The sequence below is a fragment of the Maniola jurtina genome, chromosome 13, assembly GCF_905333055.1.
Source record: "Maniola jurtina chromosome 13, ilManJurt1.1, whole genome shotgun sequence".
NCBI lineage: Eukaryota > Metazoa > Arthropoda > Insecta > Lepidoptera > Nymphalidae > Maniola > Maniola jurtina.
Window position 1 is genome coordinate 13,383,400 of NC_060041.1, and position 16,890 is coordinate 13,400,289.

The window sequence follows — 16,890 nt, forward strand, 5'->3', positions numbered from 1 at the left end:
CCTGACGTCACCCAGATAAAGTTAACGCTGCGGGTCTATCTACACTTAACCGCCGAAATTCGTAAAGTGCCAAAAAAGAGCCGGCCAAGATTTCGCTAAATGTAAAGTTGCTTGCACTGAAATGTTGACATTCTGTTCTCTTCTATTGTAAGTGAATCAAAAAGTTGACTGACGAACCAATGCACAGCAGCAAACAGATCCAATCAGTCGCGCTGAGGATTGGTGTTGGTTGGTCTGCATTGGTTAACTTTGTGTTGTATTGATGAACTCTGATACACAGAACACAGTGGGTGACTTATTTATTATAATATTACGGTGATATGAAAATACATAATCAAAGTTATTTTTATGACGACTGCCTAAAAAAACCATTGTAATGTTTTCAGGATTCATGTGTGTATGTGAGTTTCTTTATTCCACCACAACTTCTAAATGCCTGAACAGATTTGACAGGTAGTTTGGAGTGACGCTGGCTATACATTTTTAGAATAAATTCAATATGGCGGCTGTATGGCGCCATTTTCAAATGTGAAAAAATCAGATCGATCTTAGGCAGGGCAATCGTGTTTATTTAATTTTGATGCTTCAAAGAATCGCGAGAAAATTGGCTTGGAGAAGAGTAGTTCGCCATTTCTTCGAATTGTATGAATTTATCATGATAAAAGATCTTTCGATAACTTACGCGGCCGGAGCTGCCGGGTAAGAAAATTTTGCTCGTGGCCGGTCGCGCTTGAAAAAGGTGCAAAGATCCGACTCTACAGATAACAGAGTGGATAAGTGTGGAAGCACCCCGTTATAGTGACACGTTCAGGCGCCACTGTCTTACATGTGGTGGGTATGACGTAATCACTCTGCAGTATTTGTTCAATTTACGATATATGGTTACAAGTTTTTCAAGCCTGCTAAGTCGTCGATCCCTGTTATTACCGCTAATATATTATATTATTAAGCAATAACGGACTGACAACAGAGGCTTAGTAAAAGGGTCCCGTGACACCCTTCGCAACCCTAAAAACAAGATTTAGATGAATTTCGATGTAATTAATTGCACGCTCAGGAAAGTCGACAGAAATATTTAGTAAAGTTCGAATAACATGCTATTTATAAGATAGGTATGCAGTGTCAAGTTGTCTGTATGGAGTGCACACTGCACGCTATGATAATTGCGACATCATGTGATATTAAAACTGGCATATAATGAGATCAATAAAGATCAGAAATGCGGCGAAACTGGCACTTTCACTGATTACATGAGAAACTGAGAATGCAGTAAGTACATTGTTCCAGTAAAAGTGAACCATAGCCGAGCGGAGAGAAATGCGGTTCCGACTTCTAGAGGCGTCGGAGATTCCTGATTGTTGGGAACTTACAAGTTACAACTTAAAACGTATCTAGGGTTGGCAGTTGGCACCCGTAAATGATTATTTAGAGTTCTTTAGAATTCCTTAGTTATTTAAACAGTTCAGAACTCTACTGATTACGTGAGAAACTGAGAATGCAGTACATTGTTCCAGTAAAAGTGAACCATAGCCGAGGCGTCGGAGATTCCTGATTGTTGGGAACTTTCAAGTCACAACTTATCTAGGGTTGGCAGTTAGCACCGGTAGATATATTTTTAGAGTTTCGTAGTCATCATGGCCGTAGCCAGGAATTGGTTTCGGCGGGGGTTTTATCCGGGTCTTTTCATGACAAAAATTTTTTACTGGGAGGGTGAATACCTGGTTGGTTGGTGGAATTTTACCTTTCGATTTGACAGCAAGATAGAATGCAATAAGAAATAGGAGCGCGAGCGTAATTTTTTATTTCAATACAGATAAAAAAGGGAGATAAATGAGCTCAGACATAACAAACTTTTATGTTTTAAAGCAACTCGCTCTTCTTTCCTTATGTTTTTTATCCCGGAAAAACAAATAATTCCCAGGCGATTTTCAAAAACGTCGATCAATGCGGACGAAGTTCCGGGTATTAACTAATAGACAATACAAGCGCGAGCGAAGTAAGCGCGAAATTTTTGATACATTTTCAAAAAATCTAAATTCAAATTCCATTAAATCTATATTAGCTAAAGTACTCTTCAGGGCCCATCTTCTTAGCCAAAAGGTACTATTAGAGATAGCCTGCATCTAGGTATTTTAACGTACCTAATAACGATAAATTGTTTCTCACATTAGTCACATCACAAGTGGGTAAAACGTAAAATTAATTCAACACAAACCGAAACCTTGTAACCAAAGACTAGCATATTGGTAACCGATGTTATTAATATTAAATTCAACATGTCTGTCGGTCTGTCACAATGGCGCTCGCGTCCATATAAACGAACAATGGAAGGATGATGTTATATACATTATTTTGTTTGATGACGTACAGCTACTTTATTTTGCGGTCGGTTTAAGTGTCTAGGCGATCGAATTATTGTTGTATTGTTTTTGGACGCCATTTTTGGGTTATAAATAGGTTTATTAATCCGGTTTAAGGGACAAAACTAGAGACAATATTGGGACCTTTAAAAGAAGACTGAATAGGCACCTTTTATATGGGCGCGCTTCACCTTAAGCTACACCATCACCTATCTGGTGTGTCAGTCAAGCGCATGTCCTTACAGTAAATAGTACTTAGAGGTAAGTACTAACATAGTTTTTAAGTTATCGTTACTAACACTTTGAACTAGGTTTAAGTACTAATATAGGATTAAGTAAATAATGTAACTAAATATGGACTATGTATTGTCTGAAATAAACTTATTATTAATAAAATATAGTAGTAAAGTTTCATTTCATTTCATTTCTAAATCTAAGTACCATTTTGATTTTATAAGAATTTAATGACGTATCATTTATCAAAATCCGATGAGCCATTAAGTAGTTACGAACGGACATACATACATATGGGTGTCAAACACATAACCATACTTCTTCTTTTCTTTTCTTCTCTCTGGGCTGGTTTCCGCACTTAAAGTGCACAATAACCATACTTTTGGGCTTCGCCACGGTCGGGTCAGAAAAAAATTGTCGGCAGCTTAAGTCAAGATTGTAGCTTGGGCAGCTAACTTTGAAGGGGTGTGGCAGTTTTTATTACACACCTACCCTTTATCGGTTTCTACACGGCATCGTACCGGAACGCTAAATCGCTTGGCGGCACGGCTTTGCCGATAGGCAATATCCAGACAAGCAAGAGATTCCATTCCCAATTACTGATTGTGTCATTATGAAGTTAGTAAACGATTTCCTTGCAGCGATTTACAGCAGATCAGAAGCCGTGTAAAAGCCAATTAATGGCATGGGTATTAAAGGTACCTACCTAACTGATATCTAACATAGGTCCCAATAAAGGAATCTTGCAATACTGTCCATAAATCATTAAGTTATAGCTGGTAAGGTAGGAACTAGGAGAGGATAGGGTAGGAACTAGGATAGGATAGGGTAGGATTTAGGAACTAGGATAGGGTAGGAACTACGATAGGATAGGGTTGGAACTAGGATAGGGTAGTAATTTTGATTAATCACCTGTTCAGAATTAAGAAATTATACATGGCCAAGTTGACAGAGTATTATAAGAAACAGTAAATAATGATTACCTTTTCCAGGTCATAATTATTCAGAGGAATAAACGATAATAAACGAGTTTCGGACTTTTTTGAGGCGGAGCGCAGGAGTCGCAATCCTACTAAGGTTTCTAGTTTAGTTAATAAGTTACTAGCTTCGCCCGCGTGGATTTCGGTTTTTTAACTCCCGTAGGAACTCATTGATTTTCCGGGATAAAAAGTAGCCTATGTCCTTCCCCGGGATGTATCCCAAGTCTGTACCAAATTTCATTAAAATCGGTTCAGCGGTTGGGCCGTGAAAACGTAGCCGACAGACAGACAGACAGACAGACAGACAGATAGACAGACAGACACACTTTCGTATTTATAATATTAGTAAGTATGGATGTGGTAATATCATATGTATAGTAAGACAGTTTCGAGGAAGGAAACTGCCAATTCTAATTTAACATTCAAGTGACGAAAAAATGAACACTGTCATTATGATAAACAAAAGGTTACAATTAATATAAATTTTGCATATAGGTAAATACGGCCTTGTACCACCTTTGCTTCAATGACCGACTCTTCGTCAGGGTTACCACGCTTCTGCATCTAACCGGACATGTCCGCTTGTTTAAGACATCCGCATCCGGTCTTCACAGGGTTTTCCGTGTTAGAGAGAATCTTTAGAAGGCTACTGATTTACATAACAATTAACAGCCAAAAAATGTTTAAGATCTATAGTAAGTACATGCAAATAATAAAATAGAAGTACCTAACTTAAAATAAAATAGCTGTTAATAATAAAGCTTATAGGGTCTGTCCTAGAGGTAATCTTCAAAACTCTATCCTAATCGTATTTTGTTTTTGATCATGGTTTGGGATTGACATTTTTCGACTTCATCGGGGTTTTTGCAAGTAACGGTCTATGCAAGGATCGATCTAGGGTATTTCTTAACAGCAAATGGTCCTTGCTTGATTTTTAAAAACTTTACACCACACGGACCAGTAACTAGTTGAAAAAATACGCGCCTCCTTCTTTTTGAAAGAAAGAAAGAAAGAAAGAAAGATAGATAGATCGAAAAACTGTTTATTTGGAAGTCGGTTGATAAGATTTGGCAGTTTTGTGAGCGCAAAATAATGTCAAAATAACGCGAATTTACCCTCTACCTGACTGTAGAGTACGACCGGTTTGAAAGCAGATTCCACTCGCGAAAAACTCAAGAAAGAAGGCGGCAACAAACACCGTAATCCGTATTTTGTTTACCTTTACTAACATTAACACGTGGCAACCCTACTTACTGTCATCCAAGCGTGACATGCACGCGTATGGAAATATAGATTTCAAGGGCAGTAGATATTGTTTTTTATTTTTTAGTAAAAAATAAGCGGAAGGGTTTCTGAGACAATCAAAGATTTTAAACTTTAGCTTAGCATACATACATAAGGATTAATTAATACTTTTAACCCCCGACCCAAAAAGAGGGGTGTTATAAGTTTAATGTGTGTATATGTGTATCAGTCTGAGGCATCGTAGCTCCTAAAGTAATGAACCAATTTTAATTTAGTTTTTTTTTGTTTGAAAGGTGGCTCGATCGAGTGTTCTTAGCTATAATCCAAGAAAATCGGTTCAGCCGTTTGAAAGTTATCAGCTCTTTTCTAGTTACTGTAACCTTCACTGTCGGGGGTGTTAAAAATTATCGATAAATATACCTAACCTCTTCCTAAGTGAAGAAATTCAATATCACTAGTTCAACAGTAAAGCAAAACATCGTGAAGAAACCTACATACCTGAAAGTTCTGCATAATTTACTTAGAGGTGTGTAAAGTTTACCAATCAGCACTTTACCACCGACGTGGACTATGGCCAAAACCTTTGTCATTCTGATAGAAGACCTGCAGCGCAGCTCAAGTGCATTGAGACCTTTAGTATTTTTTAAGGCATAATATTGTACATCAAATCTTTGAAAAGAGCAACCGCCGAGTTTCTTGCTGGTTCTTCTCGGTAGGAAGGGCATTCCGAAACAATGGTAGATGCTTTTGACGATTCAAAAGAACTTGTAAAAGTCTAATTGAATATAGATATTTTGAATTAGAATTTGGAAGGATTTTTGCCTGGATAGCCCCTTTCTTAAGGAAAGGATTATGATGCCATATCGAAGGGTTAGGTTTTCGAACAGAACGTATCGATTAAGTCTAAGTTCCGCTCATTTGGCTGGAAGCCCTAAACAGTGTATTAATAGGCCCGTACACTTGTACGGATTGAAAGGGCTAACTAATTCCTTGGCTACCTGTCCTAAACCTTCGAATTGAGTGATAAGGAAATAACTAGTCAAGTAAGTATAGTACGCGACAGGTCGAGATGGCAGTCGGGATATGAGGAGGGGGGATGCCCGCGCGTCAAGAGTCATGACGCAAGACATGACCAGAGTGAACTAGAGTCAGTGAACTCTCGCTTTGATCCTGAATCGACGATATGTCAATTAATGGTTATGGTTATGGGTGACTATATGGCTATGGGTAATGTTATGGCTATGGGTGACGTGAAATCAAAGAAAAATAGGAAATTCATAGGCAACCTAGCGTCAAATGTCCTATGAACATTTGACGCCTGCCAGTGACGTCGAAGCCTCATTCTCGAACTGTCGTGAACTGTGACAAGACCAAATTGTATGGATGTAAACAATGATGTATGTCATTGGATGGAAATGACATTTGTTAGGGAGATATTTGCAAATGTCATTCCTTCAATTCGATTTTGATTGCTCGCTGCGTAAGCGATAAATGAATTTAGCTTCAATTTTCAAGACCGGGGGTTTTATTCCAACTCTTAGAATGTTTCTAAACCTATCTAATAAATTACTAACGTCGTAAAATAATCAACTGTAAAAATAACCTTTCAATGGCAAAAAGATAAAAAATAAAACAAAGTAAACGGCTGTTTAATGCCTTATCATGGCTCCAAGTATGACTCAGAATTCTGGCACTAACTTCAATATTACTAATTTGTTATGCACATAATCATATAACTTAGGTTATTTTCTATAGTATTTGAAACAAATGGTCTACCATTTTAAAACAAAAACAGTAATGATCGTAAATAACAGGCAAGGTCGATGAGATACAATTTACTTGTTACAAAAATATTATCACTTAAAAATAAGAAAAAAATTACAACAACCTGATTTTTAATGTTTACTTTGTATTTACTTATTAATTAAAGAAATTCAAAATAATTTATGAATAATTCATGGATGTTCTAGAATTTTAATCATAGATGCAGAAAACAGTTTTTGTTAAGTAATAAACGAACGGCATTCCGAGCCAGTGGTAAATTATTTGACGATTCAAAAGCACTTGTAAAAGTTTATTTGAATAAAAATCTATTCTATTCTATTCTATTCTATTCTAATACTTTCAGCAGAATTTTTTTTTTCGTTGATCAAAGTATAATGAAATTCAATCCAGACTTTTCGCTAACAGCAAAAATCTAAATATATAATAGGAGGAAATGACTGACTGACTGACTGATCTATCAACTACTGCACAGCTCAAACTGGACGGATCGGGCTGGGCATGCAGATACGAGTATATTGCCACCCGGACTATAATCACAGGAGTAGCGAATGACGAATCGATTGACACCTCATTCATCAAAATCGGCTCAGTAGTTTAGACGCTACGGTGGAACACACATAAATACAAACCTACATACATACAATCATAACCCTTCCATTTGGCTTTGCTGTAGTCGGGTAAAAACAATTTTTTGGAGGAAACAAAGTAATACTTTCAGCAGTAAGTATGTAAGTATTTTCCGTTGATCAAAATATATTAAAATTCAATCTAGATTTTTCGCTAATAGCAAAAACAGTGAATATAAATGGTGAGACAAAAGGAAACGCCTAATAAAATTCAAAAACGTGACTCACTCACACGCATGAATATTTGCGATTTCTCGCGGAAATTCTTAGTCACCTCTAGCCGAGTATCGGATGTTCTTTATACATATTTTTTTTATCGATGACAAGTTTGTGCTTTACTGGGATCTCACTGGATGTTAAGTGGTGACTCAGTATATCAACCAAATCCAACCCATTAGTATTTTGACGGCCTCCCTGGAGTAGTGGTAAGCGCTGTGGTCTTATTAGTTGGAGGTCCCGGGTACAATTCCCGGCAGGGGTTTGGAATTCTATCACACTAATATCATAAAGGAGAAAGTTTGTATGTGTGTGTGTGTGTATTTTTGTTACTCCTTCACGCAAAAACTACTGGACGGATTGGGCTGAAAAGAATGGAGATAGATTATACCCTGGATTAGCACATAGGCTACTTTTTATCCCGGAAAATCAAAGAGTTGCCACGGGAATTTTAAAAAACCTACATCCACGCGAACGAAGTCGCGGGTATCAGCTAGTAATTTCTACTGGTCTGATGATGATGAACGTCGCTAAAATGGATTAGGTTATAAGTACACTACAGCGAACTTCGATTCGGGATACTGCAATTCGAAAAGTTTTGAATAGGGTTTTAGCTAGGTACAGGTAATAACTACTGAAGTCTACAAAAACTCCTACTCAGTAAAATAACACTTCGCGGTTTGACTACAAATAAAGTGAACAAAATTATCGCTACACATTTAATTGCTGCAACTGTGTCGGTGAGATAAGTAGGGAGTTTTACAGACGACGATCACATGTCGTATCGGAAGCTCACACATTCATTTACTTTCGACTGGATGTTTCCCACGCTCAAGTGTCTGCCGATCGCCACTTTTACATAAACCCCGGCTAAAGCTAGAGACAAATCTAGTGGAAATCCGCATACGGGATCTTAGAGGAGATAATGTAGCACGTAGACACCGCAAACCGGTGAAAAATTCAGGGTGCGTTTACTACATGCCACTAGTTTAAGCCCCTGATCTCAGAAGAGTCAAGTAATAGTGCGAACGTAATCGTAGTGATCTCTAGAATATTATGAAGGTGTACTGCCAAAACCCAATTAGTACCACCTGTCCTAACCTAATAAAAACTTATAGGGTTTTATCAGTATTATGGTTCGGTTCCACTATCGGGATTCAGCCAATGATTGCCGCATATATGTAGGTTTGTAAAAATCCCGCGGGAATGCTTCGTTATCCCGGGATATATCTAGTTTTTAAAAATCCCGCGGGAATGCTTCGTTTGCCCGGGATATATCTAGTTTTTAAAAATCCCGCGGGAATGCTTCGTTTGCCCGGGATATATCTAGTTTTTAAAAATCCCGCGGGAATGCTTCGTTTGCCCGGGATATATCTAGTTTTTAAAAGTCCCGCGGGAATGTTTCGTTTTCGGGGGATATATCTAGGTTTCAAAAATCCTGCGGGAATGATTCGTTTTCCAGGGATTTATCTAGTTTTTAAAAGTCCCGCGGGAATGCTTTGTTTTCCCAGAATATATCTAATACACCACAGGGAGTACTATTCACAGAATGGGCGTTTACCAGCCGTCTGATTTGCTTAACTTATTTAAAAATTCGCCAAACACAAAACGCTCACCGTATCCTGAATAGTGTGACCAGTTGATGTGCTGAATGCCAAACTAACGTATGCTCGAACTCGAATCATTTGCCGAATCCCGATGGAGCCATACTATTAGAAACACGTGTTAGAAGGTCGCCGAATTTCCGTCAACCGGGCATAGCCGCAACGCCTGGATGTCTTCTATACGGCACATTTGAGCAAAGTTCCACACGCGTTCGCAAAATTACGCTAGATTTTCCGCTGGACTTATACATACATTTTGTGCTGCGCAGCAACCGTGCAACAATATCCTAGACAATGACCATTATTTGAATATAGCACCGGTACATCTTTCCACGCCGGTGACCTGTCTATTTTCCCACGGTATCAATGGGATACGGTCTCATCCGAACATCACGTGTACCAGTCGATTAACCTTCGAATAATTTTAATAAAAATCGCGAGACCCACTGTGCATTATTAACATTTTTTAACACGCGATATTATACAAATAAGCTATACTGAAACGTCAGAAAATTATCTTGCAAACTCATTTTTTGTCAACATAGATAGATCTATAGATCTCAGCCTCAAAGTTGACTGTGGAATGAATGCATTAATTGCAGTTGACTTATTCGAATGTCTATTAAACAATTTTTTTTTTTCACTTAGTTACATGAGAAACCTAATGGTGTATTTTCGAGAGATTTTAAATTATAATAATAATAATAATTTTATTTGATACTTATACATGGGTTACTGAGATGATGGGGATTGAGATTCCTACCTTCTGCACTAGGAAATACCTGTATTGCAGAAGGTAGGAGTACAAAGTTTAAAGTTTTCTTAATTAATTTCTAATATTCAAACTAGGCTAAACTTATAACTTAACTAGGCTAAAATTATAGATGACTGTGTATGTGTGTCTGTGTGTGTGCACTTGTGTTTGTTTGTGTGTGCACTTGTGTTTGTTTGTGTGGGCGTGTGTGATGAACAATGGGGATGGATTAAAAATCGATAATTATTATCGATCGATATTTGATAGGAGGAAAGAGGAAATATTAATTAATGGTTGAAATCACGCTGCTAAAAAAGGTAAGTTTTTTAGAGCGGAAATAAATGTCGTTACTTCTAAAAACACCTATCGCTAAAGGAAAGTTGACAAAGAGACGGTGACGTTAAAAATTCTCAAGGTTTCTCGAATACATTGTACCTAATTGTTTCGCTGATTGCTAACCAGTACGATCTCAATTTACCTATCCATACTAATATTACAAATGCGAAAGTGTGTCTGTTTGTCTGTCTGTCTGCTACCTTTTCACGGCCTTACAGATTAACCAATTCTGACGAAATTTGGTACAGAGTTAGCTTATATCCCGGGGACGGACAAAGGCTACTTTTTATCCCGGAAAATGAAAGAGTTCCCATGGGATTCCTAAAGACCGATCCGCTTAACCGATTTGTATGTTTGGTACCGAGGTAGCTTGCGTCCATGTTATTGACATAGACCACTTTTTATCCCGGAAACCAAACAGTTCCCACGGGATCTTCAAAATCCTACATCCACGCGAAGTCGCGGGCATCCGCTATAATAAAGGGGATTGAATATTTTAGTATGGAGCCTAGCTTACCTACATGCCCGCCATTTTCCTTTATTTAATAGCAGCCACTCATAAAACCTGCAAACCAATAGCTGGACTCAGTACAAACAAGTACTGTGTGAGACAAACCAACCTTTAGGTCATTGCTAATATTCTGCAGGGACTACTGTGAAAAGGATAGCACTGCATTTAATACCTGACCATTTAGATTAGAGATTGTATACAACCGAATTACCATTATTATGGAATTGTGTGAATATTCTGCTTATAAGAGGTAAGTCCCCATAATACTTGAGCGCAATATGTATAATGTCCAGAAATTCTTGGCACTCCAACGGAAATTTTAAACACACTGCAGTATTGTTGCAGTATGATTTAGATGTGAACGTGTGCTAACTGCTAGCCGTGCAAGTCGCTACTTAACAGTTGGCAATTTTAGACAGTCTGTGGTCAGGGTCTAGAAAAACAGCTATGAGCTACATAAAAATAAGGTAGTAATAAAAATCAGTCAAGTGCGAGCCGGACTCACACACGAGGGGTTCCGTACCATAGTACAAGAAATAGGCAACACTTTAATTTTTTTTTTAATTTTCATGACGGCGTTTTGAAATTTTTATTTTTATTATTATAGGCGGCAATAGAATTCTGTGAAAATTTCTACTCTCCACTTATTAAGTTTCATGAGATGTAGCCCGCTGATAGACGGACGGACGAACAGCAAAGGCTTAGTAATAGGGTCCCGTTGACACCCTGCGTGTACGGAACCCTAAAAATTAAGTTAATTTAATTAAGTTAAGCTGATTCCTTGTTCTACGAGTTTGAAGATACCTACCCGGATTTCTGGTAGGAAACACTGATCTCGGAAGAGTATTCCAAACCCTAGGCTTGCGCTGGTAGGTAGGGAATGATGACGCATATCGTTTCGTGCGTGTAGAAGAAATGTTGACGACACGGGGCGGGGTGGAAACTAGCCCCCAACTAACTCCTATTTCGCGTACGAAGCAAGGAAAAACAAATGACCTTGAATTGTTTACCTTTTCCTGTTGGATCGATTAACGAGCAGGCGAAATTACGGACAAAAACTAGGGCAAGTCCACACTCGCGGCCCTTACTGGTTGCAGTATCAAGTACCAGCCTTATTAGGCATTGCCGTATAAAGGTAAGTTTTTATGCACTCCGGTATTTATTAATTCGTTTAAAATGATAGTTGAAGAGATAGTCAACTATTTATTAATCTATTACGGAAAACATTTCTTTGGTATGAAACTTTTCAATTAGATAGGTTATTCCTACCAAAATGTGGCCGAGCCTTCATTTCCGTGGATTTAGGTTTTTAAAAATCCTATATGAAGTCTTTGATTTTCTGATGTCAAAAGTAGCTAAGGTATAATTTTCTTCAGGTCTTTAATCACACTAATATTATAAAGGCGAAAGTTTGTATGTGTGTGTGTGTGTGTATGTTTGTTACTCCTTCACGCAAAAACCACTGGACGGATTTGGCTGAAATTTGGAATGGAGATAGATAATATCCTGGATTAGCACATAGGCTACATTTATCCAGGAAAACCAAAGATTTCCCCCGGGATTTCGAAAAACCTAAATCGACGCGGACGAAGTCGCGGGCGTCAGCTAGTACAAACTATTCAGCAGCTCAATCCAGAAAGCAGTCTCCTTTATCTAAGTTCTTGTATTTGATGCTGATTTTATTCAGCTGCAAATAGAGAACACTAAAAATTGGGACACCATAAAAGCTGTAAAGAAATCGTTCACCACTCTCAGACTATGTTCTTTATAAATGAGTTTTTAAGCTGCAAGGCCAACCGCATGAATGTATGAATGTAATTTATTGGGAGTTTCAGGTGTATGATAACTCGATATGTTTTAAGTAGGACAACGGTTTGACAAGTTTAAGAAAATTTTGTGGACCCGTAAGAACAGGTTTTTTTGGACTTTTTTCATGAAGATATGTGAAAACGCACATTGCAATGTATTTTAGATTTTCCGGAGAATCAAGATTCAAGAGTCACGATTCTTTTGTTGCAGAAACATTTTCTAGAATAACCTATCATCAACATCGTGTACTTGGCTCATTGGACTCATCTCTGGAAATATCCAAAGGTAGCTAGTTTTCTCCACCTGATGATGGTAGTGTATTGTCACTTGTTTGAATATTCTTTTTGAATAAAAATACCGAGCAAACGAGGCCTTTCAGGAATTTGTTTGTCTGCCTCTTGAATAACCCCATGTTGTAATATAGTTGGAATACCGCCTATGTTGACAAAACAACATTACAATAATATTATAATCTTTATAGGTATTTGGTAGCATAAAAATAGAATTTGGCCGACCTTAATAATTAAGTATGTGGGTACTTTGATGGATCTTTTGTTTAAAAATTTAATTGAACAAATTACAAAGGGTAGAGTTTATAAAAGGGTCCAAGGTCCCTTGGACCGGGCGGCGGGCGTTGGTTTAGTCCGTCGGTAGTCGGTACTTGTTTGAAGTGAGGTCTCGAATTTAAATATTTTATTAGCTAACCAAAACGGAGGGTATGAAGGGCGTAGAAAAAAGAAAAAAAGAGCTTTTTTCGTTTGACCTACCAGCAGGTTTATTCTCATTGGAGTGGATATATTGTAATTTAGTGGTAAAATGTAAACTAGGCATGCTGTGTCCAACAAAACCTGCGGATAGCCTGTCCATGTCACCTTTATCGGTGTTATTACAGAAATTTAGAGCTTTTAATGGAGCACCTCACTACTCAGTAGGTACCAACTCCTTCCATTTGATCGGATTCAGTATTAACTATCAACTGATATATGATTGAATTAAAAAAAAACATGGGATCAATGATAGTATATTCGTACTAAATTGATATCGAAACTGAAAAGATTTTAGAAACTAAGGCTGAATTTTTCTCAAAAGAATTTGAGCGTATCCCAGTATATCCACCGTGTCGCCAAGATAAAACTCCTACGCATTGGTATCGGAATTGTTCGGGTAGGTACATACTTAGCTCGCGATATTATACAACTAGCGATTCGCCCCGGCTTCGCATAAGTGTAATGTTCATATTAATGTGATGTCAGTTTAGGTATTTTGTCATATTTCAAAATTATAAAATAACATTTTCGATGAAAGCTCTCAATGAGCATGATTTCTTCCGACATCTTGAACAATGATTGTCATATTTAAACAAATTAACACCAAGCATTATTACGTTGAAGGTTCCTTTTGAATACCTCTATCTATTGATGAAAACCGCATTAAAATCCGTTGCGTAGTTTAAAAGATCTACGCGTACAGAAGGACAGACAGCGGGAAACGACTTTGTTTTATATTAAGTAGAGATAGAGAATTGCCTTCATGTTCATGATTCCCGGCTCTTACAAAATATCTTCAATTATCCACACTGACGAAGACCGAAGGAGGTGGGTAAATAGTTAAATGGGTAGGTAGTTATAAGTAAATATCTTAATTTATAGTGATAAGTGAATGTACGCGCATACATTAAACTTAATTGGCTCAGAATAATATTATTTATATTATAAGTACTTAAGATATATTTACGGGCGAGAGAAAGTGTTGGACCGTGATATGACGGTAATTTTGCTTACTAACATTCGCCCCCAATTTTGCCTGCACAAAGGTTGCACCCAATTTTGTCACCCAAGGCTGCATAGTTCGTTTTCTCTTATCTTGAAGAAAAGATAAACAAAAAGGTTCTCAGTGAAATGCTTACAGTGTTCGCCTTACGACCTTCTTATCGCGAATTGACAATGAAATCATGATAGAGTGAAAAATTAGGGTATACTTCATCAAGATTTAATTGAAAATATATCTGTTATACATAGACATTGCACTGCGGTTAATGCCCTCGTCTGGTGACTAGGTCAATCTTTTGCGCAAAGGATCAGCCTGGCTGTCCAGCGCGGTGTTGCAGTCACTATTCTTGGCACCAATCCACGCGGGCATGATTTGTGCGGGTATGATTAGATAAGGCTAGCTTAAGTTTTATTGTAACATATTCAATTTAAAAAAAAAAACATTTGTAAATACATAGTTATAAACTGAAAATAATATGACTTTAATTCATGTACACAGGAAACATATCACATACGAAGTACACATTATATACAAGGATATTGTACGTAAAAGAGCTATAAATAGCAAGATTTATGTTTCCTCCAAGTGATAACCTTAAACTGTTGCACACTTACAATTTAAATTACAACAGGTTCGGTGACGAATAAAATTACACCAAAATGTAACGAAAGCTTTGATAGGATAGCCTAATGGTTAAGAGATAGGGTAATATTTGAAAAAAAAAAAAAAAACTTTTTTTGGGCAAGATCCTGACTTCAATCCCGGGCAAACCTTAACTTTTCAGAGTTAAGTTTGTTTTAACCAAATAAATATTACTGGTTTTAACGATGAAGGAAAATATCGTGAGGAAACCTGCATGCCTGAGAGTTCACCATAGAGTTCTCAAAAGTGCGTGAAATGTGCCAAACTGTGCTTGGCCAACATGGTGAACAATTGGGGACCCTTTTTATTTTGAGAGACCTATGCTGGGTAGTACTCAGTACAAGCTACCTCTGTACCTATAAATTGGTTAAACAGATGGGCCTTGAAGTATCCTGTGGGAACTCTTTGATATTCCAGGATAAAAAGTAGCCTATATCCTCCCCCGGGATGTAAGCTAACTCTGTACCCATCAAAATTGGTTAAACTGTTGCGCCGTGAAAAGCCAGCACACAGACAGACAGAAACATTTTTTCGCATTTATAATATTAAGTATGGATATGGATAATTACAGCTTTGACGTCTATTACAGAATATAATATAATAGTGCTAGCCTCTACCCTGTATCAGATTCCTTTTTGGTGTATGAGGAAACACAACTTACACAAATAAGACACATTCATCTGTTAAAAATGCTGCATCTGGAGTTAAAGGCGGTGCCGTAAAAATTAACTCATTGAATTTTGTAATGATTGACTATTATGAAAAAATTATAAGACCACCCTCATAATTTAATTGTGAATTAAGTTACAATACCTAGTTAATAACACGTCGCATTTATAAAATTATTTCAATTTTAATCACGGTTCAATTTACACACGAACCACACGAAATGAAAAATAGGTAGTTATGGGAATAAGTTGGAATCACGTTGGAATTCATGTTTAATGACTATTCACGTAAGTCTAAAATTAAGGACGTCGTGTATGAGTAAAGTAGGAGTATGCGACTAAATAGAACAGAATGCGGTGCATGGTGAATTTTATTAAAAAGTTAAAAAAACCAAACCAATAGCAAACCTGTTTGCAAAAATATTGCGAATCCTCGAGGCCGGCTCCACCGAAGCGACTTTTTTTTACAAAAAAACACTTAAAACGGCACACGCAACGCCCTTCGAAACGTTAAAATTAATTTTAAATATGTAATACAATACGACACTCACCTGGTGGATTAATGGCACAATTATTTACCCGTAATTTATTTCACCGAGCTTAGAAAATACAATTTCACAGCGCACTCGTGACACAGCGGGCATTAGCACTCGCAATGCAGCCAACGTGACGTAATGACGTAATCAATCTTCGAAATTCTCGAAATTCAAATCGTTATATTGGATGCACTGCTGCAAGTGCTGCCTGTTAATTAACACTGATTCTACCATTATTATTAAAATTCTTTTGTATTATCGAAATAACAATTAAAACCATCATTCACACCGTGATCAACCTATCACTGGCCCACTACTGAGCACAGGTGTCCACTCTCCTCTTAGAATGAAAAGATGATAAAGGTTTAAGACACAGTCAGCAGGTAATCCCGAGTTCGCAACCTTAGGACCATTTAGGACACAATTATCTAATGGACAAGTAGGTAGACAATCACACCGCAATTTACACGTCTAAATGAGCAAAATTATGTAGTGGGGCGCGTCATTTCAAAATAGACAAGCTCTACCTACGCTAGATTTACAAAATGACAGTTGTTTTATGTGCCGATTAGTATGAGTACATATCTATGGTATGAGTTCCACCTACGGTCCTGTCCATGCCCCACTGAGCGTACTGGAAATTAAAATTGAGATTGTTTGTCAAATGTTTAACAACGTTTGCGGTAGAATGTCAGCTACAGTGTCACGATTGCAATCATCTGTGATTGGTTGACGCTCGCTCACTATTGGCTATAATGCATTATGCAATGTTGCAACAAGAATACATGAATTCAAATGTATAAGAGAAGCAGGC

At 37.5% G+C, this 16,890-nt stretch overlaps 1 protein-coding gene across 2 annotated transcripts in view; it reads right to left on the reverse strand.

Moving 5' to 3' along the window:
- The window catches only part of LOC123870785 (esterase E4-like), a 28,672-nt gene extending 12,455 nt beyond the window's left edge, over positions 1-16,217 (reverse strand). Inside the window, exon 1 of one of the 2 annotated variants that reach the window (XM_045914212.1) lies at positions 16,092-16,217. The gene's annotated coding sequence lies outside the window, so the exon portion shown is untranslated. The remainder of the gene's footprint in view (positions 1-16,091) is intronic. The other variant, XM_045914213.1, reaches the window with a different exon arrangement.
- Positions 16,218-16,890: the final 673 nt, after the last annotated feature.